General features: G+C 45.8%; 1 pseudogene; it reads left to right on the top strand.

Moving 5' to 3' along the window:
• Positions 1 to 24,604, top strand: part of LOC135531048 (rho GDP-dissociation inhibitor 2-like) — a 47,548-nt pseudogene that overhangs the window by 3,527 nt on the left and 19,417 nt on the right.

The following is a 24,604-nucleotide window of genomic DNA, read 5'->3' as shown; positions in this document are numbered from 1 at the left end:
GATGCCCAGTCCTGACTGTTGGTTTTTACTGTAATTCAGTAGAGAGCCATGATGCCCAGTCCTGACTGTTGGTTTTTACTGTAATTCAGTAGAGAGCCATGATGCCCAGTCCTGACTGTTGGTTTTTACTGTAATTCAGTAGAGAGCCATGATGCCCAGTCCTGACTCAAATGTTTATGTGTATGCGAAGCTCCAATGACATCAATACTTGATTCCCACCACAGTGTGAATCTGACGAAGCTACTCTCCCCCCGCTGACCATACATGGTATTACCCCAAAAATCCCCCCCCCCTCCCCCCATACATGGTATTACCCCAAAACTACTCTCCCCCCGCTGACCATACATGGTATTACCCCAAAACTACTCTCCCCCCTCCCCCCATACATGGTATTACCCCAAAACTACTCTCCCCCCGCTGACCATACATGGTATTACCCCAAAACTACTCTCCCCCCCCCCATACATGGTATTACCCCAAAACTACTCTCCCCCTCCCCCATACATGGTATTACCCCAAAACTACTCTCCCCCGCTGACCATACATGGTATTACCCCAAAACTACTCTCCCCCCTCCCCCCATACATGGTATTACCCAAAACTACTCTCCCCCCGCTGACCATACATGGTATTACCCATAACTACTCTCCCCCTTCTGACCATACATGGTATTACCCCAAAACTACTCTCCCCCTCTGAACATACATGGTATTACCCCAAAACTACTCTCCCCCTCCCCCATACATGGTATTACCCAAAACTACTCTCCCCCCACTGACCATACATGGTATTACCCAAAACTACTCTCCCCCCTCTGACCATACATGGTATTACCCCAAAACTACTCTCCCCTTCTGACCATACATGTTATTACCCCAAAACTACTCTCCCCCTCTGACCATACATGGTATTACCCAAAACTACTCTCCCCCCTCTGACCATACATGGTATTACCCCAAAACTACTCTCCCCCTCTGACCATACATGGTATTACCCCAAAACTACTCTCCCCCTCTGACCATACATGGTATTACCCCAAAACTACTCTCCCCCTCTGACCATACATGGTATTACCCCAAAACTACTCTCCCCCTCTGACCATACATGGTATTACCCCAAAACTACTCTCCCCCTCTGACCATACATGGTATTACCCCAAAACTACTCTCCCCCTCTGACCATACATGGTATTACCCAAAAACTACTCCCCCCCCTCTGACCATACATGGTATTACCCCAAAACTACTCTCCCCCTCTGACCATACATGGTATTACCCCAAAACTACTCTCCCTCTCTGACCATACATGGTATTACCCCAAAACTACTCTCCCCCTCTGACCATACATGGTATTACCCCAAAACTACTCTCCCCCTCTGACCATACATGGTATTACCCCAAAACTACTCTCCCCCTCTGACCATACATGGTATTACCACAACGTGTTCTCAGTTGGACTCAGTTTCAGTATAGTGACTCAGTTAGTGACTCAGTTTTAGTGACACAGTTATAATGACTCAGTTACAGTGACTGAGTTACAGTATAGTGACTTAGTTACAGTGACTCAGTTACAGTATAGTGACTCAGTTAGTGACTCAGTTACAGTATAGTGACTCAGTTAGTGACTCAGTTCCAGTATAGTGACTCAGTTTTAGTGACACAGTTATAATGACTCAGTTACAGTGACTCAGTTACAGTATAGTGACTTAGTTACAGTGACTCAGTTACAGTGACTCCGTTATAGTGACTTGGTTGGATTCAGTCAGTTGGACTCAGTTTAGGTCAGTTGGACTCAGTTTAGGTCAGTTGGACTCAGTCGGTTGGACTCAGTTTAGGTCAGTTGGACTCACTCAGTTGGACTCAGTTTAGGTCAGTTGGACTCAGTCGGTTGGACTCCGTTTAGGACAGTTGGACTCACTCAGTTGGACTCAGTTTAGGTCAGTTGGACTCACTCAGTTGGACTCAGTTTAGGTCAGTTGGACTCAGTCGGTTGGACTCCGTTTAGGACAGTTGGACTAAGTCAGTTGGACTAAGTCAGTTGGACTCAGTCAGTTGGACTCAGTCAGTTGGACTCAGTTTAGGTCGGTTGGACTCAGTCAGTTGGACTCAGTTTAGGTCAGTTGGACTCAGTTTAGGTCAGTTGGACTCAGTCAGTTGGACTCAGTCGGTTGGACTCAGTTTAGGTCAGTGGGACTCAGTTTAGGTCAGTTGGACTCAGTCAGTTGGACTCAGTTTAGGTCAGTTGGACTCAGTCAGTTGGACTCAGTTTAGGTCAGTTGGACTCAGTTTAGGTCAGTGGGACTCAGTCGGTTGGACTCAGACAGTTGGACTCAGTTTAGGTCAGTTGGACTCAGTCAGTTGGACTCAAACAGTTGGACTTAGTCAGTTGGACTCAGTTAGATGGACTCAGTCAGTTGGACTCAGTCAGATGGACTCAGTCAGTGGGACTCAGTCAGTTGATATAATAACATAATGTTAGTCAGTTGGACTCAGTTTAGGTCAGTTGGACTCAGTCAGTTGGACTCAGTCAGTTGGACTCAGTCAGTTGATATAATAACAATGTATGACTCAGTTTAGGTCAGTTGGACTCAGTTTAGGTCAGTTGATATAATAACATAATGTATGCTATTTATCCAAAGCAACTTACAGTGATGTGTGTATACATTTCTCATACAGTGACCTTAGCAGAAATCGAACCCATGTTTTATTCATATTTTATTGAATATTAAAACATACAATCTACCTCCTGCCGCTCAGCATCTACATTACATCCAGTCTAACAATCTCCCATCCAGAGAGACCCAGAGGAGCAGACCGGGTCAAGCGCCCCGCCCAAGAGCACATTGACAGATCTCCCACCAAGTTGAATCGGGGGATTCTAATTAGCGACCTCTCAACCACTGGCCCAAGCTCCCACCCGCCCGGCCACCAAACCATCCAAGGTCCCCCCACAGTTCCCCCTGAGAGCTGCCCCTCAACCCACAGTCTTTAGTGTTGAAAGCTCCATGCTCTGCCAGTTGAGCCATACAGGACCACTGTTGGACTCCGTTGGACTCAGTTTGAGTCCGTTGTAGTTAGCTGGACTCAGGTGGAGTCATTTGGACTCAGTTGGACTCAGTTGTAGTTAGTTGGACTCAGTTGTAGTCAGTTGTAGTTAGTTGGACTCAGTTGTAGTCAGTTGGACTCAGTTGTAGTCAGTTGTACTCAGTTGTTGTAGTCAGTTGGACTCAGTTGTAGTCAGTTGTAGTCGGTTGGACTCAGTTGAAGTCAGTTGGACTCAGTTGAAGTCAGTTGAAGTCAGTTGAAGTCAGTTGGACTCAGTTGAAGTCAGTTGGACTCAGTTGTGGTTAGTTGGACTCAGTTGGACTCAGTTGTAGTCAGTTGTACTCAGTTTTTGTTGTCAGTTGTAGTCAGAATGGACTCAGTTGAAGTCAGTTGGACTCAGTTGAAGTCAGTTGAAGTCATTTGGACTTGGTCAGTTGGATTCATTTGTAGTCAGTAGGACTCAGTCAGTAAGACTTGGTTATAGTCAGTTGGATTAATTTGTAGTCAGTAGGACTCAGTTGTAGTCAGTAGGACTCAGTCAGTAAGACTTGGTTGTAGTCAGTTGGACTCATTTGTAGTCAGTAGGACTCAGTTGTAGTCAGTAGGACTCAGTCAGCAGGACTCAGTTGTCGTCAGTAGGACTCAGTCAGTAAGACTTGGTTGTAGTCAGTTGGACTCATTTGTAGTCAGTAGGACTCAGTTTTTGTTGTCAGTTGTAGTCAGAATGGACTCAGTTGAAGTCAGTTGGACTCAGTTGAAGTCAGTTGAAGTCATTTGGACTTGGTCAGTTGGATTCATTTGTAGTCAGTAGGACTTGGTTGTAGTCAGTTGGATTAATTTGTAGTCAGTAGGACTCAGTTGTAGTCAGTAGGACTCAGTCAGTAAGACTTGGTTGTAGTCAGTTGGATTAATTTGTAGTCAGTAGGACTCAGTTGTAGTCAGTAGGACTCAGTCAGCAGGACTCAGTTGTAGTCAGTAGGACTCAGTCAGTAAGACTTGGTTGTAGTCAGTTGGATTCATTTGTAGTCAGTAGGACTCATTTGTAGTCAGTAGGACTCAGTCAGTAAGACTTGGTTGTAGTCAGTTGGATTCATTTGTAGTCAGTAGTACTCAGTCAGTAAGACTTGGTTGTAGTCAGTAGGACTCAGTTGTAGTCAGTAGGACTCAGTCAGTAAGACTTGGTTGTAGTCAGTTGGATTCATTTGTAGTCAGTAGGACTCATTTGTAGTCAGTAGGACTCAGTCAGTAAGACTTGGTTGTAGTCAGTAGGACTCAGTTGTAGTCAGTAGGACTCAGTTGTAGTCAGTAGAACTCAGTCAGTAAGACTTGGTTGTAGTCAGTAGGACTCAGTTGTAGTCAGTAGGACTCAGTTGTAGTCAGTAGAACTCAGTCAGTAAGACTTGGTTGTAGTCAGTTGGACTCATTTGTAGTCAGTAGGACTCAGTCAGTAAGACTTGGTTGTAGTCAGTTGGATTCAGTTGTAGTCAGTTGTACTCAGTTTTTGTTGTCAGTTGTAGTCAGAATGGACTCAGTTGAAGTCAGTTGGACTCAGTTGAAGTCAGTTGAAGTCATTTGGACTTGGTCAGTTGGATTCATTTGTAGTCAGTAGGACTTGGTTGTAGTCAGTTGGATTAATTTGTAGTCAGTAGGACTCAGTTGTAGTCAGTAGGACTCAGTCAGTAAGACTTGGTTGTAGTCAGTTGGATTAATTTGTAGTCAGTAGGACTCAGTTGTAGTCAGTAGGACTCAGTCAGCAGGACTCAGTTGTAGTCAGTAGGACTCAGTCAGTAAGACTTGGTTGTAGTCAGTTGGACTCATTTGTAGTCAGTAGTACTCAGTCAGTAAGACTTGGTTGTAGTCAGTAGGACTCAGTCGGTAAGACTTGGTTGTAGTCAGTTGGATTCATTTGTAGTCAGTAGTACTCAGTCAGTAAGACTTGGTTGTAGTCAGTTGGATTAATTTGTAGTCAGTAGGGCTCATTTGTAGTCAGTAGGACTCAGTCAGTAAGACTTGGTTGTAGTCAGTTGGACTCAGTCGGTAAGACTTGGTTGTAGTCAGTTGGATTCATTTGTAGTCAGTAGTACTCAGTCAGTAAGACTTGGTTGTAGTCAGTTGGATTCATTTGTAGTCAGTAGGGCTCATTTGTAGTCAGTAGGACTCAGTCAGTAAGACTTGGTTGTAGTCAGTAGGACTCAGTTGTAGTCAGTAAGACTTAGTCAGTAAGACTTGGTTGTAGTCAGTTGGATTCATTTGTAGTCAGTAGGACTCAGTTGTAGTCAGTAGGACTCAGTTGTAGTCAGTAAGACTTAGTCAGTAAGACTTGGTTGTAGTCAGTTGGACTCATTTGTCGTCAGTTGGACTCAGTTGTAGTCAGTAGGACTCAGTTGTCGTCAGTCAGCTGTAGGTTGTTTTAGTAATGTTCCACTGTTGATCCTCTTGTACTTCCTCATATTGTGTCGTGTCATGCGGCTTGAGCCATGATGTTTATTGGACAGGATAGAGATACAGAAATAGGAAGTAGATCAGAGTGTGACCGCTCCAGCACCCCAGGGCTGTTCTGTTTTTTAAAGGACTGGGCCATTTAACCACTTTCATTTATTCTGTGTACTGACTTGAGTTAGTGGATACTTCCTCAAGTGAAACCATTGAAATCAGATACCGGATGATTCATAGAGGTAATATAGTCATTGTTTAATCTTCATGGTATGGACATTATCAGTATGGTGATGTTATGTTATTTAATTATTTTTTTTAAAGTGGTTGCCGTGGAGATTGAGAGAGAAAGAAAGGCAGCTTCTTCGATCCTGGTTGTCATGGAGACGCTGTAAATAACAGACACTCAGGAGAGAACACACACACACATATCTATCCTCCACGGGGAGTTGACCCCATCTAGACGGGTGGAAGGCATTATGTCATCCTGTAGTGTGTATGTGTGTGCGTGCACGTGTGTGTTTTCAGAGCTGCTCTGTTCTAGATAATTAACCATACAAACAACTCTGTATCCCACCACAAGCTGTTAAACATGCTAACCCCTTACAGTACCCTGTTCACTGTAAGTAACCTGTTGCAACAACAGGGTGATCAAATGAAGATCCTACACCTGTAACCTGTAGTAACAACAGGGTGATCAAATGAAGATCCTACATCTGTAACCTATAGCATCAACAGGGTGATCAAATTAAAATCCTACATCTGTAACCTGTAGCAACAACAGGGTGATCAAATGAAGATCCTACATCTGTAACCTGTAGCAACAACAGGGAGATCAAATGAAGATCCTACACCTGTAACCTATAGCAACAGCAGGGAGATCAAATGAAGATCCTACATCTGTAACCTGTAGCAACAACAGGGTGATCAAATGAAGATCCTACATCTGTAACCTGTAATAACAACAGGGAGATCAAATGAAGATCCTACATCTGTAACCTATAGCAACAACAGGGAGATCAAATGAATATCCTACATCTGTAGCAACAACAGGGTGATTAAATGAAGATCCTACATCTGTAACCTATAGCAACAACAGGGAGAGCAAATGAAGATCCTACATCTGTAGCAACAACAGGGTGATTAAATGAAGATCCTACATCTGTAACCTATAGCAACAACAGGGTGATCAAATGAAGATCCTACATCTGTAACCTATAGCAACAACAGGGTGATCAAATGAAGATCCTACATCTGTAACCTATAGCAACAACAGGGGGATGAAATGAAGATCCTACATCTGTAACCTATAGCAACAACAGGGTGATGAAATGAAGATCCTACATCTGTAACCTATAGCAACAACAGGGTGATGAAATGAAGATCCTACATCTGTAACCTATAGCTACAACAGGGAGATCAAATGAAGATCCTACATCTGTAGCAACAACAGGGAGATCAAATGAATATCCTACATCTGTAGCAACAACAGGGAGATCAAATGAAGATCCTACATCTGTAACCTATAGCAACAACAAGGAGATTAAATGAAGATCCTACATCTGTAACCTATAGCAACAACAGGGAGATCAAACGAAGATCCTACATCTGTAACCTATAGCAACAACAGGGAGATCAAACGAAGATCCTACATCTGTAACCTGTAGCAACAACAGGGAGATCAAACGAAGATCCTACACCTGTAACCTATAGCAACAACAGGGAGATCAAATGAAGATCCTACACCTGTAGCAACAACAGGGAGATCAAATGAAGATCCTACACCTGTAACCTGTAGCAACAACAGGGAGATCAAATGAAGATCCTACACCTGTATCCTGTAGCAACAACAGGGTGATGAAATGAAGATCCTACACCTGTATCCTGTAGCAACAATGCTTTTCTCCTCCGACTATACAACATCTGATTCAAAGGGGGTGTGGCAGATATCAAACCTCTTCCTGGTAGGATATACTTGTGCTTCCTCGCCAAAAGGAGGCTGTTGAGGAGGGGAGACAGACTGTCTTCTGTTTGCCTACTAACCAACTTACACAATCCTCAACCACTTAGCGGTTTCCGGGTCATGGAGGAGAGAGGACAGAGGGCGGAGGAGAGAGGGCGGAGGAGAGGGGACAGAGGAGAGAGGGCGGAGGAGAGAGGGCGGAGGAGAGAGGGCGGAGGACAGAGGACGAAGGAGAGAGGACGAAGGAGAGAGGGCGGAGGAGAGGGGACAGAGGAGAGAGGAGAGAGGACGGAGGAGAGGGGACAGAGGAGAGAGGAGAGAGGGCGGAGGACAGAAGACGGAGGAGAGAGGAGAGAGGGTGGAGGACAGACTTTTGCCCAAATGAGAAAAGGCCAGAGACTAAGAGAGAGAGCGAGAGAGAAAGACAGAGTGTGAGAGAGAGAGAAAGACAGAGAGAGTGTGAGAGAGAGAGAAAGACAGAGAGAGTGTGAGAGAGAGAGAGAAAGACGGAGAGAGTGTGAGAGAGAGAGAAAGACAGAGAGAGTGTGAGAGAGAGAGAAAGACAGAGAGAGTGTGAGAGAGAGAGAGAAAGGAGGAGAGAGTGAGAGAGCGAGAGAGAAAGACAGAGAGTGTGAGAGAGAGGAAAGACAGAGAGAGTGTGAGAGAGAGAGAGAAAGACGGAGAGAGTGTGAGAGAGAGAGAAAGACAGAGAGAGTGTGAGAGAGAGAGAAAGACGGAGAGAGTGTGAGAGAGAGAGAAAGACAGAGAGAGTGTGAGAGAGAGAGAAAGACAGAGAGAGTGTGAGAGAGAGAGAGAAAGACGGAGAGAGTGAGAGAGCGAGAGAAAGACAGAGAGAGTGTGAGAGAGAGAGAAAGAGAGAGTGTGAGAGAGAGAGAGAGAAAGACAGAGAGAGTGTGAGAGAGAGAGAAAGACAGAGAGAGTGAGAGAGAGAGAGAAAGACAGAGAGAGTGTGAGAGAGAGAGAGAAAGACGGAGAGAGTGTGAGAGAGAGAGATGCAGGGTCTCTGATTGTGTTGATACCCTGTGTTCCCATGCAGGTTTGATGGCGGATAAGGAGGAGAAGCCTGTGGGAGAGGAGGAGGATGAGACAGACCTGAACTACACTCCACCAGCCCAGAAGAGCCTGCAGGAGATACAGGAACTAGACAAGGATGATGAGAGTCTCAGGAAATACAAACAGACTCTACTAGGAGCTGGACCAGTGGTGGCAGGTCAGTGTGTTACTCTGTTACTGTGGTCAGTGTGTTACTCTGTTACTGTGTTACTGTGGTCAGGGTGTTACTGTGGTCAGGGTGTTACTGTGGTCAGTGTGTTACTCTGTTACTGTGGTCAGTGTGTTACTCTGTTACTGTGTTACTGTGGTCAGTGTGTTACTGTGGTCAGGGTGTTACTGTGTTACTGTGGTCAGTGTGTTACTGTGGTTGGTGTGTCTTCCTGTGTTACTGTGTTACTGTGGTCAGTGTGTTACTCTGTTACTGTGTTACTGTGGTCAGTGTGTTACTGTGGTCAGGGTGTTACTGTGGTCAGGGTGTTACTCTGTTACTGTGGTCAGTGTGTTACTGTGGTCAGGGTGTTACTGTGGTCAGGGTGTTACTGTGGTCAGTGTGTTACTGTGTTACTGTGGTCAGTGTGTTACTGTGTTACTGTGGTCAGTGTGTTACTGTGGTCAGTGTGTTACTGTGGTCAGTGTGTTACTGTGGTCAGTGTGTGTTACTGTGTCTTAATGCGTTACTGTGTCCTACTGTGGCCAGTGTGTATTACTGTGTTAGTGTGTTACTGTGGTCAGTGTGTTACTGTGTTACTGTGGTCAGTGTGTTACTGTGGTCAGTGTGTTACTGTGTTACTGTGGTCAGTGTGTTACTGTGTTACTGTGGTCAGTGTGTTAGTGTGTTACTGTGGTCAGGGTGTTACTGTGGTCAGTGTGTTACTGTGGTCAGTGTGTTACTGTGGTCAGTGTGTTACTGTGTTACTGTGGTCAGTGTGTTACTGTGTTACTGTGGTCAGTGTGTTACTGTGGTCAGTGTGTTACTGTGGTCAGTGTGTTACTGTGGTCAGTGTGTGTTACTGTGTCTTAATGCGTTACTGTGTCCTACTGTGGCCAGTGTGTATTACTGTGTTAGTGTGTTACTGTGGTCAGTGTGTTACTGTGTTACTGTGGTCAGTGTGTTACTGTGGTCAGTGTGTTACTGTGGTCAGGGTGTTACTGTGGTCAGTGTGTTACTGTGTTACTGTGGTCAGTGTGTTACTGTGGTCAGTGTGTTACTGTGTTACTGTGGTCAGTGTGTTACTGTGGTCAGTGTGTTACTGTGGTCAGTGTGTTACTGTGGTCAGTGTGTTACTGTGGTCAGTGTGTTACTGTGTTACTGTGGTCAGTGTGTTAGTGTGTTACTGTGGTCAGTGTGTTACTGTGGTCAGTGTGTTACTGTGGTCAGTGTGTTACTGTGTTACTGTGGTCAGTGTGTTACTGTGTTACTGTGGTCAGTGTGTTACTGTGGTCAGTGTGTTACTGTGTTACTGTGTTACTGTGGTCAGTGTGTTACTGTGTTACTGTGGTCAGTGTGTTACTGTGTTACTGTGGTCAGTGTGTTACTGTGTTACTGTGGTCAGTGTGTTACTGTGGTCAGTGTGTTACTGTGGTCAGGGTGTTACTGTGGTCAGTGTGTTACTGTGTTACTGTGTTACTGTGGTCAGTGTGTTACTGTGGTCAGTGTGTTACTGTGGTCAGGGTGTTACTGTGGTCAGTGTGTTACTCTGTTACTGTGTTACTGTGGTCAGTGTGTTACTGTGGTCAGTGTGTTACTGTGGTCAGGGTGTTACTGTGGTCAGGGTGTTACTGTGGTCAGGGTGTTACTGTGTTACTGTGGTCAGTGTGTTACTGTGTTACTGTGGTCAGTGTGTTACTGTGTTACTGTGTTACTGTGGTCAGTGTGTTACTGTGGTCAGTGTGTTACTGTGGTCAGTGTGTTACTGTGTTACTGTGGTCAGTGTGTTACTGTGGTCAGTGTGTTACTGTGGTCAGGGTGTTACTGTGGTCAGTGTGTTACTGTGTTACTGTGGTCAGTGTGTTACTGTGTTACTGTGGTCAGTGTGTTACTGTGGTCAGTGTGTTACTGTGGTCAGGGTGTTACTGTGGTCAGTGTGTTACTGTGGTCAGTGTGTTACTGTGGTCAGGGTGTTACTGTGGTCAGGGTGTTACTGTGGTCAGTGTGTTACTGTGTTACTGTGGTCAGTGTGTTACTGTGTTACTGTGGTCAGTGTGTTACTGTGGTCAGTGTGTTACTGTGTTACTGTGGTCAGTGTGTTACTGTGTTACTGTGTTACTGTGGTCAGTGTGTTACTGTGGTCAGTGTGTTACTGTGGTCAGTGTGTTACTGTGTTACTGTGGTCAGTGTGTTACTGTGGTCAGTGTGTTACTGTGGTCAGGGTGTTACTGTGGTCAGTGTGTTACTGTGTTACTGTGGTCAGTGTGTTACTGTGTTACTGTGGTCAGTGTGTTACTGTGGTCAGTGTGTTACTGTGGTCAGTGTGTTACTGTGGTCAGGGTGTTACTGTGGTCAGGGTGTTACTGTGGTCAGTGTGTTACTGTGTTACTGTGGTCAGTGTGTTACTGTGTTACTGTGGTCAGTGTGTTACTGTGGTCAGTGTGTTACTGTGGTCAGTGTGTTACTGTGGTCAGTGTGTTACTGTGTTACTGTGGTCAGGGTGTTACTGTGTTACTGTGTTACTGTGGTCAGGGTGTTACTGTGGTCAGTGTGTTACTGTGGTCAGTGTGTTACTGTGGTCAGTGTGTTACTGTGTTACTGTGGTCAGGGTGTTACTGTGGTCAGTGTGTTACTGTGGTCAGTGTGTTACTGTGTTACTGTGGTCAGGGTGTTACTGTGGTCAGTGTGTTACTGTGTTACTGTGGTCAGGGTGTTACTGTGGTCAGTGTGTTACTGTGGTCAGTGTGTTACTGTGTTACTGTGTTACTGTGGTCAGTGTGTTACTGTGGTCAGTGTGTTACTGTGGTCAGGGTGTTACTGTGTTACTGTGGTCAGTGTGTTACTGTGGTCAGTGTGTTACTGTGGTCAGTGTGTTACTGTGGTCAGGGTGTTACTGTGTGTCAGTGTGTTACTGTGTTACTGTGGTCAGTGTGTGTTACTGTGTTACTGTGGTCAGGGTGTTACTGTGTTACTGTGGTCAGTGTGTGTTACTGTGTTACTGTGGTCAGGGTGTTACTGTGTTACTGTGGTCAGTGTGTTACTGTGTTACTGTGGTCAGTGTGTTACTGTGTTACTGTGGTCAGGGTGTTACTGTGGTCAGTGTGTTACTGTGTTACTGTGGTCAGTGTGTTACTGTGTTACTGTGTTACTGTGGTCAGTGTGTTACTGTGGTCAGTGTGTTACTGTGGTCAGTGTGTTACTGTGGTCAGGGTGTTACTGTGGTCAGTGTGTTACTGTGTTACTGTGGTCAGTGTGTGTTACTGTGTTACTGTGGTCAGGGTGTTACTGTGTTACTGTGGTCAGTGTGTGTTACTGTGTTACTGTGGTCAGGGTGTTACTGTGGTCAGTGTGTTACTGTGGTCAGTGTGTTACTGTGTTACTGTGTTACTGTGGTCAGTGTGTCTTACTGTGTTACTGTGGTCAGTGTGTTACTGTGTTACTGTGGTCAGTGTGTCTTACTGTGGTCAGTGTGTATTACTTTGTGTTTGCTTACTAGCAATTGACATGGAATCGCTTCTATTGCAAGACCACAGTAATGTTGGTACTGGGCCCTGCATCAGAGACCACAGTAATGTTGGTACTGGGCCCTGCATCAGAGACCACAGTAATGTTGGTACTGGGCCCTGCATCAGAGACCACAGTAATGTTGGTACTGGGCCCTGCATCAGAGACCACAGTAATGTTGGTACTGGGCCCTGCATCAGAGACCACAGTAATGTTGGTACTGGGCCCTGCATCAGAGACCACAGTAATGTTGGTACTGGGCCCTGCATCAGAGACCACAGTAATGTTGGTACTGGGCCCTGCATCAGAGACCACAGTAATGTTGGTACTGGGCCCTGCATCAGAGACCACAGTCATGTTGGTACTGGGCCCTGCATCAGAGACCACAGTAATGTTGGTACTGGGCCCTGCATCAGAGACCACAGTAATGTTGGTACTGGGCCCTGCATCAGAGACCACAGTAATGTTGGTACTGGGCCCTGCATCAAAGACCACAGTAATGTTGGTACTGGGCCCTGCATCAGAGACCACAGTAATGTTGGTACTGGGCCCTGCATCAGAGACCACAGTCATGTTGGTACTGGGCCCTGCATCAGAGACCACAGTCATGTTGGTACTGGGCCCTGCATCAGAGACCACAGTCATGTTGGTACTGGGCCCTGCATCAGAGACCACAGTAATGTTGGTACTGGGCCCTGCATCAGAGACCACAGTCATGTTGGTACTGGGCCCTGCATCAGAGACCACAGTAATGTTGGTACTGGGCCCTGCATCAGAGACCACAGTCATGTTGGTACTGGGCCCTGCATCAGAGACCACAGTCATGTTGGTACTGGGCCCTGCATCAGAGACCACAGTAATGTTGGTACTGGGCCCTGCATCAGAGACCACAGTAATGTTGGTACTGGGCCCTGCATCAGAGACCACAGTCATGTTGGTACTGGGCCCTGCATCAGAGACCACAGTCATGTTGGTACTGGGCCCTGCATCAGAGACCACAGTAATGTTGGTACTGGGCCCTGCATCAGAGACCACAGTCATGTTGGTACTGGGCCCTGCATCAGAGACGACAGTAATGTTGGTACTGGGCCCTGAACCTTGTCATCTTGTGTGTCTATTACCTCTGTCTAATAGAGTTGATTCATCCTGGTATCTAGTTGATTCATCCTGGTATCTAGTTGATTCATCCTGGTATCTAGTTGATTCATCCTGGTATCGAGTTGATTCATCCTGGTATCTAGTTGATTCATCCTGGTATCGAGTCGATTCATCCTGGTATCTAGTTGATTCATCCTGGTATCTAGTTGATTCATCCTGGTATCTAGTTGATTCATCCTGGTATCGAGTTGATTCATCCTGGTATCTAGTTGATTCATCCTGGTATCGAGTCGATTCATCCTGGTATCTAGTTGATTCATCCTGGTATCTAGTTGATTCATCCTGGTATCTAGTTGATTCATCCTGGTATCGAGTTGATTCATCCTGGTATCTAGTTGATTCATCCTGGTATCGAGTTGATTCATCCTGGTATCAAGTCGATTCATCCTGGTATCTAGTTTATTCATCCTGGTATCTAGTTGATTCATCCTGGTATCTAGTTGATTCATCCTGGTATCGAGTTGATTCATCCTGGTATCGAGTTGATTCATCCTGGTATCTAGTTGATTCATCCTGGTATCAAGTCGATTCATCCTGGTATCTAGTTTATTCATCCTGGTATCTAGTTGATTCATCCTGGTATCTAGTTGATTCATCCTGGTATCGAGTTGATTCATCCTGGTATCTAGTTGATTCATCCTGGTATCTAGTTGATTCATCCTGGTATCTAGTTGATTCATCCTGGTATCAAGTCGATTCATCCTGGTATCTAGTTTATTCATCCTGGTATCTAGTTGATTCATCCTGGTATCTAGTTGATTCATCCTGGTATCGAGTTGATTCATCCTGGTATCTAGTTGATTCATCCTGGTATCGAGTTGATTCATCCTGGTATCGAGTTGATTCATCCTGGTATCTAGTTGATTCATCCTGGTATCGAGTTGATTCATCCTGGTATCTAGTTGATTAATCCTGGTATCGAGTTGATTCATCCAGGTATCTAGTTGATTCATCCTGGTATCTAGTCGATTCATCCTGGTATCTAGTCGATTCATCCTGGTATCTAGTTGATTCATCCTGGTATCTAGTTGATTAATCCTGGTATCTAGTTGATTCATCCTGGTATCTAGTTGATTCATCCTGGTATTGAGTTGATTCATCCTGGTATCGAGTTGATTCATCCTGGTATCTAGTTGATTCATCCTGGTATTGAGTTGATTCATCCTGGTATCTAGTTGATTAATCCTGGTATCTAGTTGATTCATCCTGGTATCGAGTTGATTCATCCTGGTATCTAGTTGATTCATCCTGGTATCTGGTGTTACTGCTGCTTTAATAATAGCTATAACTCAATATTATCAACAAGACCACACACACACACACACACACACACACACACACACACACACACACACACACACACACACACACACACACACACACACACACACACACACCCTCTCTGAACCGTCTCTGTGTGTGTTTTTTCAGACCTGACCATTCCCAATGTCCAGGTCACCAGACTGACCCTGATGTGTGACCAAGCACCTGGCCCCATCACTATGGACCTCTCAGGTAAATACCACTCCTTTTTCCCTGGTCCCATCACCATGGATGGTAAATACCACTCCTTTATCCCTGGTCCCATCACTATGGATGGTAAATACCACTCCTTTATCCCTGGTCCCATCACTATGGACCTCTCAGGTAAATACCACTCCTTTATCCCTGGTCCCATCACCATGGACCTCTCAGGTAAATACCACTCCTTTATCCCTGGTCCCATCACCATGGACCTCTCAGGTAAATACCACTCCTTTATCCCTGGTCCCATCACCATGGACCTCTCAGGTAAATACCACTCCTTTATCCCTGGTCCCATCACCATGGACCTCTCAGGTAAATACCACTCCTTTATCCCTGGTCCCATCACTATGGACCTCTCAGGTAAATACCACTCCTTTATCCCTGGTCCCATCACTATGGACCTCTCAGGTAAATACCACTCCTTTATCCCTGGTCCCATCACCATGGACCTCTCAGGTAAATACCACTCCTTTATCCCTGGTCCCATCACCATGGACCTCTCAGGTAAATACCACTCCTTTATCCCTGGTCCCATCACCATGGACCTCTCAGGTAAATACCACTCCTTTATCCCTGGTCCCATCACCATGGACCTCTCAGGTAAATACCACTCCTTTATCCCTGGTCCCATCACCATGGACCTCTCAGGTAAATACCACTCCTTTATCCCTGGTCCCATCACCATGGACCTCTCAGGTAAATACCACTCCTTTATCCCTGGTCCCATCACCATGGACCTCTCAGGTAAATACCACTCCTTTATCCCTGGTCCCATCACCATGGACCTCTCAGGTAAATACCACTCCTTTATCCCTTTATCCCTGGTCCCATCATCCTTCTCCTTCCCTCACTATCTCTCCATCTCTCCATCCTTCTCCTGCCCTCACTATCTCTCCATCTCTCCATCCCTCTCCTGCCCTCACTATCTCACCATCCTCCATCCTTCTCCTGCCCTCACTATCTCACCATCCTCCATCCTTCTCCTTCCCTCACTATCTCTCCATCTCTCCATCCTTCTCCTTCCCTCACTATCTCACCATCCTCCATCCTTCTCCTTCCCTCACTATCTCTCCATCTCTCCATCCTTCTCCTTCCCTCACTATCTCTCCATCTCTCCATCCCTCTCCTGCCCTCACTATCTCACCATCTCTCCATCCCTCTCCTGCCCTCACTATCTCACCATCCTCCATCCTTCTCCTGCCCTCACTATCTCACCATCCTCCATTCTTCTCCTTCCCTCACTATCTCTCCATCTCTCCATCCTTCTCCTGCCCTCACTATCTCTCCATCTCTCCATCCCTCTCCTGCCCTCACTATCTCTCCATCCCTCTCCTGCCCTCACTGTCTCACCATCCTCCATCCCTCTCCTGCCCTCACTATCTCACCATCCTCCATCCTTCTCCTGCCCTCACTATCTCTCCATCTCTCCATCCCTCCCCTGCTCTTACTATCTCTCCATCCCTCTCCTGCCCTCACTATCTCTCCATCTCTCAATCCCTCCCCTGCTCTCACTATCTCTCCATCCCTCTCCTGCCCTCACTATCTCTCCATCCTCCATCCCTCTCCTGTCCTCACTATCTCTCCATCCCTCCATCCCTCTCTTTCCCTCACTATGTCTCCATCCCTCTCTTTCCCTCACTATCTCTCAATCTATGACATGTAACTCTCTGAATTCAGTGTAGTGGGATGAGGCTCCAATATGAATGAATTCATTGTAGTGGGATGAGGCTCCAATATGAATGAATTCAGTGTAGTGGGATGAGGCTCCAATATGAATAAATTCAGTGTAGTGGGATGAGGCTCCAATATGAATGAATTCAGTAGTGGGATGATGCTCCAATATGAATGAATTCAGTAGTGGGATGAGGCTCCAATATGAATGAATTCAGTGCAGTGGGATGAGGCTCCAATATGAATGAATTCTGTAGTGGGATGAGGCTCCAATATGAATGAATTCAGTGTAGTGGGATGAGGATCCAATATGAACGAATTCAGTGCAGTGTGATGAGGCTCCAATATGAACGAATTCAGTGCAGTGGGATGAGGCTCCAATATGAATGAATTCTGTAGTGGGATGAGGCTCCAATATGAATGAATTCAGTGTAGTGGGATGAGGCTCCAATATGAATGAATTCAGTAGTGGGATGAGGCTCCAATATGAATGAATTCAGTGCAGTGGGATGAGGCTCCAATATGAATGAATTCAGTGTAGTGGGATGAGGCTCCAATATGAATGAATTCAGTGGTGGGATGAGGCTCCAATATGAATGAATTCAGTGTATTGGGATGAGGCTCCAATATGAATGAATTCAGTGTAGTGGGATGAGGCTCCAATATGAATTAATTCAGTGCAGTGGGATGAGGCTCCAATATGAATGAATTCAGTGTAGTGGGATGAGGCTCCAATATGAATGAATTCAGTGTAGTGGGATGAGGCTCCAATATGAATGAATTCAGTGTAGTGGGATGAGGCTCCAATATGAATGAATTCAGTGGTGGGATGAGGCTCCAATATGAATGAATTCAGTGTATTGGGATGAGGCTCCAATATGAATGAATTCAGTGTAGTGGGATGAGGCTCCAATATGAATGAATTCAATGTAGTGGGATGAGGCTCCAATATGAATGAATTCAGTGGTGGGATGAGGCTCCAATATGAATGAATTCAGTGGTGGGATGAGGCTCCAATATGAACGAATTCAGTGTAGTGGGATGAGGCTCCAATATGAATGAATTCAGTGTAGTGGGATGAGGCTCCAATATCAATGAATTCAGTAGTGGGATGAGGCTCCAATATGAATGAATTCAGTGCAGTTGGATGAGGCTCCAATATGAATGAATTCAGTGTAGTGGGATGAGGCTCCAATATGAACGAATTCAGTGTAGTGGGATGAGGCTCCAATATGAATGAATTCAGTGCAGTGGGATGAGGCTCCAATATGAATGAATTCAGTGCAGTGGGATGAGGCTCCAATATGAATGAATTCAGTGCAGTGGGATGAGGCTATGTATTGTTTTGCTCCACTGTTATTCTGGGATGGAGAAAGACCAGGCGCTGGATCCTGTTCTAGGGGACTGTGTGGGTCTCTCACCATCACCATGGACCTCTCAGGTAAATACCACTCCTTTATCGTTTTCATCATATCTCACCACTATCTCACCATCCTCCATCCTTCTCCTTCCCTCACTATCTCTCCATCTCTCCATCCTTCTCCTTCCCTCACTATCTCACCATCCTCCATCCTTCTCCTGCCCTCACTATCTCACCATCCTCCATCCTTCTCCTTCCCTCACTATCTCTCCATCTCTCCATCCTTCTCCTTCCCTCACTATCTCACCATCCTCCATCCTTCTCCTGCCCTCACTATCTCACCATCCTCCATCCTTCTCCTTCTCTCACTATCTCTCCATCTCTCCATCCTTCTCCTTCCCTCACTATCTCTCCATCTCTCCATCCCTCTCCTGCCCTCACTATCTCACCATCTCTCCATCCCTCTCCTGCCCTCACTATCTCACCATCCTCCATCCTTCTCCTGCCCTCACTATCTCACCATCCTCCATTCTTCTCCTTCCCTCACTATCTCTCCATCTCTCCATCCTTCTCCTGCCCTCACTATCTCTCCATCTCTCCATCCCTCTCCTGCCCTCACTATCTCTCCATCTCTCCATCCCTCTCCTGCCCTCACTGTCTCACCATCCTCCATCCCTCTCCTGCCCTCACTATCTCACCATCCTCCATCCTTCTCCTGCCCTCACTATCTCTCCATCTCTCCATCCCTCCCCTGCTCTTACTATCTCTCCATCCCTCTCCTGCCCTCACTATCTCTCCATCTCTCAATCCCTCCCCTGCTCTCACTATCTCTCCATCCCTCTCCTGCCCTCACTATCTCTCCATCCTCCATCCCTCTCCTGTCCTCACTATCTCTCCATCCCTCCATCCCTCTCTTTCCCTCACTATGTCTCCATCCCTCTCTTTCCCTCACTATCTCTCAATCTATGACATGTAACTCTCTGAATTCAGTGTAGTGGGATGAGGCTCCAATATGAATGAATTCATTGTAGTGGGATGAGGCTCCAATATGAATGAATTCAGTGTAGTGGGATGAGGCTCCAATATGAATGAATTCAGTGTAGTGGGATGAGGCTCCAATATGAATGAATTCAGTAGTGGGATGATGCTCCAATATGAATGAATTCAGTAGTGGGATGAGGCTCCAATATGAATGAATTCAGTGCAGTGGGATGAGGCTCCAATATGAATGAATTCTGTAGTGGGATGAGGCTCCAATATGAATGAATTCAGTGTAGTGGGATGAGGATCCAATATGAACGAATTCAGTGTAGTGGGATGAGGCTCCAATATGAATGAATTCAGTGTAGTGGGATGAGGCTCCAATATGAATGAATTCAGTGTAGTGGGATGAGGCTCCAATATGAATGAATTCAGTGTAGTGGGATGAGGCTCCAATATGAACGAATTCAGTGCAGTGGGATGAGGCTCCAATATGAATGAATTCTGTAGTGGGATGAGGCTCCAATATGAATGAATTCAGTGTAGTGGGATGAGGCTCCAATATGAATGAATTCAGTAGTGGGATGAGGCTCCAATATGAATGAATTCAGTGCAGTGGGATGAGGCTCCAATATGAATGAATTCAGTGTAGTGGGATGAGGCTCCAATATGAATGAATTCAGTGGTGGGATGAGGCTCCAATATGAATGAATTCAGTGTATTGGGATGAGGCTCCAATATGAATGAATTCAGTGTAGTGGGATGAGGCTCCAATATGAATTAATTCAGTGCAGTGGGATGAGGCTCCAATATGAATGAATTCAGTGTAGTGGGATGAGGCTCCAATATGAATGAATTCAGTGCAGTGGGATGAGGCTCCAATATGAATGAATTCAGTGTAGTGGGATGAGGCTCCAATATGAATGAATTCAGTGTAGTGGGATGAGGCTCCAATATGAATGAATTCAGTGGTGGGATGAGGCTCCAATATGAATGAATTCAGTGTATTGGGATGAGGCTCCAATATGAATGAATTCAGTGTAGTGGGATGAGGCTCCAATATGAATGAATTCAATGTAGTGGGATGAGGCTCCAATATGAATGAATTCAGTGGTGGGATGAGGCTCCAATATGAATGAATTCAGTGGTGGGATGAGGCTCCAATATGAACGAATTCAGTGTAGTGGGATGAGGCTCCAATATGAATGAATTCAGTGCAGTGGGATGAGGCTATGTATTGTTTTGCTCCACTGTTATTCTGGGATGGAGAAAGACCAGGCGCTGGATCCTGTTCTAGGGGACTGTGTGGGTCTCTCACCATCACCATGGACCTCTCAGGTAAATACCACTCCTTTATCGTTTTCATCATATCTCACCACTATCTCACCATCCTCCATCCTTCTCCTTCCCTCACTATCTCTCCATCTCTCCATCCTTCTCCTTCCCTCACTATCTCACCATCCTCCATCCTTCTCCTGCCCTCACTATCTCACCATCCTCCATCCTTCTCCTTCCCTCACTATCTCTCCATCTCTCCATCCTTCTCCTTCCCTCACTATCTCACCATCCTCCATCCTTCTCCTGCCCTCACTATCTCACCATCCTCCATCCTTCTCCTTCTCTCCATCCTTCTCCTTCCCTCACTATCTCTCCATCTCTCCATCCCTCTCCTGCCCTCACTATCTCACCATCTCTCCATCCCTCTCCTGCCCTCACTATCTCACCATCCTCCATCCTTCTCCTGCCCTCACTATCTCACCATCCTCCATTCTTCTCCTTCCCTCACTATCTCTCCATCTCTCCATCCTTCTCCTGCCCTCACTATCTCTCCATCTCTCCATCCCTCTCCTGCCCTCACTATCTCTCCATCTCTCCATCCCTCTCCTGCCCTCACTGTCTCACCATCCTCCATCCCTCTCCTGCCCTCACTATCTCACCATCCTCCATCCTTCTCCTGCCCTCACTATCTCTCCATCTCTCCATCCCTCCCCTGCTCTTACTATCTCTCCATCCCTCTCCTGCCCTCACTATCTCTCCATCTCTCAATCCCTCCCCTGCTCTCACTATCTCTCCATCCCTCTCCTGCCCTCACTATCTCTCCATCCTCCATCCCTCTCCTGTCCTCACTATCTCTCCATCCCTCCATCCCTCTCTTTCCTCACTATGTCTCCATCCCTCTCTTTCCCTCACTATCTCTCAATCTATGACATGTAACTCTCTGAATTCAGTGTAGTGGGATGAGGCTCCAATATGAATGAATTCATTGTAGTGGGATGAGGCTCCAATATGAATGAATTCAGTGTAGTGGGATGAGGCTCCAATATGAATGAATTCAGTGTAGTGGGATGAGGCTCCAATATGAATGAATTCAGTAGTGGGATGATGCTCCAATATGAATGAATTCAGTAGTGGGATGAGGCTCCAATATGAATGAATTCAGTGCAGTGGGATGAGGCTCAATATGAATGAATTCTGTAGTGGGATGAGGCTCCAATATGAATGAATTCAGTGTAGTGGGATGAGGATCCAATATGAACGAATTCAGTGTAGTGGGATGAGGCTCCAATATGAATGAATTCAGTGTAGTGGGATGAGGCTCCAATATGAATGAATTCAGTGTAGTGGGATGAGGCTCCAATATGAATGAATTCAGTGCAGTGTGATGAGGCTCCAATATGAACGAATCAGTGCAGTGGGATCAGTGCAGTGGGATGAGGCTCCAATATGAATGAATTCTGTAGTGGGATGAGGCTCCAATATGAATGAATTCAGTGTAGTGGGATGAGGCTCCAATATGAATGAATTCAGTAGTGGGATGAGGCTCCAATATGAATGAATTCAGTGCAGTGGGATGAGGCTCCAATATGAATGAATTCAGTGTAGTGGGATGAGGCTCCAATATGAATGAATTCAGTGGTGGGATGAGGCTCCAATATGAATGAATTCAGTGTATTGGGATGAGGCTCCAATATGAATGAATTCAGTGTAGTGGGATGAGGCTCCAATATGAATTAATTCAGTGCAGTGGGATGAGGCTCCAATATGAATGAATTCAGTGTAGTGGGATGAGGCTCCAATATGAATGAATTCAGTGCAGTGGGATGAGGCTCCAATATGAATGAATTCAGTGTAGTGGGATGAGGCTCCAATATGAATGAATTCAGTGTAGTGGGATGAGGCTCCAATATGAATGAATTCAGTGGTGGGATGAGGCTCCAATATGAATGAATTCAGTGTATTGGGATGAGGCTCCAATATGAATGAATTCAGTGGGATGAGGCTCCAATATGAATGAATTCAATGTAGTGGGATGAGGCTCCAATATGAATGAATTCAGTGGTGGGATGAGGCTCCAATATGAATTAATTCAGTGGTGGGATGAGGCTCCAATATGAACGAATTCAGTGTAGTGGGATGAGGCTCCAATATGAATGAATTCAGTGTAGTGGGATGAGGCTCCAATATCAATGAATTCAGTAGTGGGATGAGGCTCCAATATGAATGAATTCATTGCAGTTGGATGAGGCTCCAATATGAATGAATTCAGTGTAGTGGGATGAGGCTCCAATATGAACGAATTCAGTGTAGTGGGATGAGGCTCCAATATGAATGAATTCATTGTAGTGGGATGAGGCTCCAATATGAATGAATTCAGTGTAGTGGGATGAGGCTCCAATATGAATGAATTCAGTGTAGTGGGATGAGGCTCCAATATGAATGAATTCAGTAGTGGGATGATGCTCCAATATGAATGAATTCAGTAGTGGGATGAGGCTCCAATATGAATGAATTCAGTGCAGTGGGATGAGGCTCAATATGAATGAATTCTGTAGTGGGATGAGGCTCCATATGAATGAATTCAGTGTAGTGGGATGAGGATCCAATATGAACGAATTCAGTGCAGTGTGATGAGGCTCCAATATGAATGAATTCAGTGTAGTGGGATGAGGATCCAATATGAATGAATTCAGTGTAGTGGGATGAGGCTCCAATATGAATGAATTCAGTGTAGTGGGATGAGGCTCCAATATGAACGAATTCAGTGCAGTGGGATGAGGCTCCAATATGAATGAATTCTGTAGTGGGATGAGGCTCCAATATGAATGAATTCAGTGTAGTGGGATGAGGCTCCAATATGAATGAATTCAGTAGTGGGATGAGGCTCCAATATGAATGAATTCAGTGCAGTGGGATGAGGCTCAATATGAATGAATTCAGTGTAGTGGGATGAGGCTCAATATGAATGAATTCAGTGGTGGGATGAGGCTCCAATATGAATGAATTCAGTGTATTGGGATGAGATTCCAATATGAATGAATTCAGTGTAGTGGGATGAGGCTCCAATATGAATGAATTCAGTGCAGTGGGATGAGGCTCCAATATGAATGAATTCAGTGTAGTGGGATGAGGCTCCAATATGAATGAATTCAGTGTAGTGGGATGAGGCTCCAATATGAATGAATTCAGTGTAGTGGGATGAGGCTCCAATATGAACGAATTCAGTGCAGTGGGATGAGGCTCCAATATGAATGAATTCAGTGTAGTGGGATGAGGCTCCAATATGAATGAATTCAGTGCAGTGGGATGAGGCTCCAATATGAATGAATTCTGTAGTGGGATGAGGGTGAGGCTGGGATGAGGCTCCAATATGAATGAATTCTGTAGTGGGATGAGGCTCCAATATGAATGAATTCAGTGTAGTGGGATGAGGCTCCAATATGAATGAATTCAGTGTAGTGGGATGAGGCTCCAATATGAATGAATTCAGTGTAGTGGGATGAGGCTCCAATATGAACGAATTCAGTGCAGTGGGATGAGACTCCAATATGAATGAATTCAGTGCAGTGGGATGAGGCTATGTATTGTTTTGCTCCACTGTTATTCTGGGATGGAGAAAGACCAGGCGCTGGATCCTGTTCTAGGGGACTGTGTGGGTCTCTCTCTCTCTCTCTCTCTCTCTCTCTCTCTCTGTCTCTGTCTCTCTGTCTCTGTCTCTCTCTCTCTCTCTGTGGGGGTGTGTGTGTATCTGTCTCCCTGTTTCTTTGTGTGTGTGTGTGTGTGTCAGGGGACAGCTCAGCATGGTAATGTAGGTTTAACGCCCCATCCTGCAGAGCCATGATGATGTCATCCTCCCACAGAGCAGGGAACTGTGGAGGATCATTCATCTGTGTCTGGTGTCTGGTGTGTGTGGTGTCTGGTGTGTGATGTCTGGTGTGTGTGGTGTCTGGTGTGTGATGTGTCTGGTGTCTGGTGTCTGGTGTGTGATGTGTCTGGTGTGTGTGGTGTCTGGTGTGTGGTGTGTGATGTGTCTGGTGTGTGTGGTTTGTGTGTCTGGTGTGTGTGGTATCTGGTGTGTGTGGTTTGTGTGTCTGGTGTGTGTGGTATCTGGCGTGTGTGGTTTGTGTGTGTGGTGTCTGGTGTGTGTGGTTTGTGTGTCCGTTGTGTGTGTGTCTTGTGTGTGTGGTGTCTGGTGTGTGTGGTTTGTGTGTCCGGTGTGTGTGTGTGTGTGGTGTCTGGTGTGTGTGGTTTGTGTGTCCGGTGTGTGTGTGTCTTGTGTGTGTGGTGTATGGTGTGTGTGGTGTCTGGTGTGTGTGTTTGATAGTGTTTGTGTGTGTGTTCTCATGTGGGTGACTAGTGTGGGTGGGTGATTGTAAGGGTGGGTGGGTGGGTGATTGTAAGGGTGGGGGGGTGGGTATTGTAAGGGTGGGTGGGTGGGTGATTGTAAGGGTGGGTGGGTGATT

Source organism: Oncorhynchus masou, unplaced genomic scaffold (genome assembly GCF_036934945.1).
Source record: "Oncorhynchus masou masou isolate Uvic2021 unplaced genomic scaffold, UVic_Omas_1.1 unplaced_scaffold_1503, whole genome shotgun sequence".
Lineage (NCBI taxonomy): Eukaryota > Metazoa > Chordata > Actinopteri > Salmoniformes > Salmonidae > Oncorhynchus > Oncorhynchus masou.
Note: the sequence above shows the minus strand (reverse complement) of the source record. Positions and strands in the feature narration are given on the sequence as shown.